The sequence below is a fragment of the Ornithorhynchus anatinus genome, unplaced genomic scaffold, assembly GCF_004115215.2.
Source record: "Ornithorhynchus anatinus isolate Pmale09 unplaced genomic scaffold, mOrnAna1.pri.v4 scaffold_658_arrow_ctg1, whole genome shotgun sequence".
In the NCBI taxonomy this organism is placed as follows: Eukaryota; Metazoa; Chordata; class Mammalia; order Monotremata; family Ornithorhynchidae; genus Ornithorhynchus; species Ornithorhynchus anatinus.
This window is the reverse complement of record NW_024396905.1, coordinates 28,885-30,946: the sequence shown is the minus strand read 5'-3', so window position 1 is coordinate 30,946 and position 2,062 is coordinate 28,885.

Genomic DNA, 2,062 nt, shown 5'->3' with positions numbered 1-2,062 from the left:
GATTGTCTCTGTTGTTGAATTGCACTCACCAAACGCTTAGTACAATGCTCTGCACGCAGTAAGCACTCAATAAATATGAGTGAATGAAAGTAGCAGATCTAGGACCAGAACCCAGGACCTTCTGACTCACAGGCACATGCTCTATCAACTAAGCTGAGCCCTAACCCCAAGCCAAATCCTAGCAGTGACTAACGCTAACCCTAGCCCCAGTCCTAACCCTCTATAAAACCTTAACCCTCATCCTAACTCTTAGTGAAGCCCAAGCCCTGACCATAACTATAAACATAATCCAACCCATAACCCTAGCCATAAACCTACACTGAACCTTAGCCCTAATCCTAAACCTAAGCCTAACCCTAAACCCAAACCCTACCCTAGCCCTAACTCTAAACCCTAACAGTAACCCTAGCCTTAGCCGCAGCCTTAAGCCTGACCCTAGCTCTAGCCCTATCTCTACCCCCTAACCCTAACCCTACATCTCACCATAACCTTAACCTTAACCCTTGACCTACCTCTCACCCTATGCCTAATCCTGACCCTGACACTAACCCTAACCAGAAAACTAACCCTGACCGTGACCTTATCACAGACCCTAAACCAAACCTGAAGCCTCAAGCTCACAATAACCCCAACTCTACCTCGAATCCTAAATCTAACCCAGTCGTTCACCTGAACCCTCACCCGTATCTTAAATCTCTGGGAGAGGGGACACCTCCCAGGGCCCTTGTGGGTGGACCCTTCCAACTCTGAAAATGTCATTCACCCTGAAACTCTCCCAGGGCAACAAATTGCACTAATCCTAAACCTAGCCATAGCCTTCACTCTAACGTTAAGCCTCACAACGTTAAGCCTCACAACTACTCTAACCCTAGCCCTCACCTTAACCTTAACCATAATCCTACCCTTAGTCGTAATTCCAAAGCCAACCTGAACTTAAACCTAGCCCTAGCCCTAGGCAAAACCCATATCCAAATCCAGATCTGGACCTGAACCCGAAGCTTAACCCTAGCCCCGACAGAACCCTAGGCTTAGCCCTGATCATTATAATTCTAGTATTGGTTGAGCACTTGGCTATGCCTCAAGGCACTGTACTAAGCACTGGGATGGATACAAGCCAATCGGGTTGGACACAGTCTCTGTCCCAAGTGGGGCTCACAGACTCACTGTCCATTTGACAGATGAGGTAACTGAGGCCCAGAGAAGTGACGTGGCTTGCCCCAGATCACACAGCAGACAAGTGCTGGAGCCAGAATTAGAACCCATGACGACTCTCCAAGACACATGTTCTATTCACTATGCCGAGCCCTAACCCCAACCCAAATCCTAGCCCTGACTCTAGAGAAGCAGCGTGGCTCAGTGGAAGGAGCACAGGCTTGGGAGTCGGGGCCATGGGTTCAAATCCCAACCCCGCCACCTGTCAGCTGTGTGACTGTGGGCAAGTCACTTAACTTCTCTGTGCCTCAGTTACCTCATCTGTAAAATGGGGATTAACTGTGAGCCTCACGTGGGACAACCTGATTACCCTGTATCACCCCCATCGCTTAGAACGGTGCTCTGCACATAGTAAGTGCTTAACAAATACCAACATTATTAATGTTAACTCTAGCCCCAATTCTAACCCTCTATTAAACCTCACCCTAACCCTTAGCAAAGCCCAAAGACTATAACCCTTACCCTAGTCCTAGCCATACCTCACCTAGATCCCTTAACTCTAATAACCTACACCCAATCCTAGATCTTACTCTAAACATACACCCTGGCCCTTATCCAAACTCTAGCCCTAAGCCCAACCCTATCTGTAATCCTAACTCAAGCTATATCTGTAACCCTGACCCTAACCCTAAGGTTAAACCTAACCCTCATTTATAGGCAATTTGAGCAGTTTCCCCAGTAGCCCCTCAACCACATTTAACATTGGAGGGTAGAGTAAGGTCTCAACTCCCATCTCTGCGTGGATGCCTCCATCTACCCCTCCTGCTCCGACTTCTCTCCATGTCCACAAACTCAAGTTTCCTCCTGCCTTCAACACATCTCCACTCAACTGTCCCTTCTAAATTCAAAT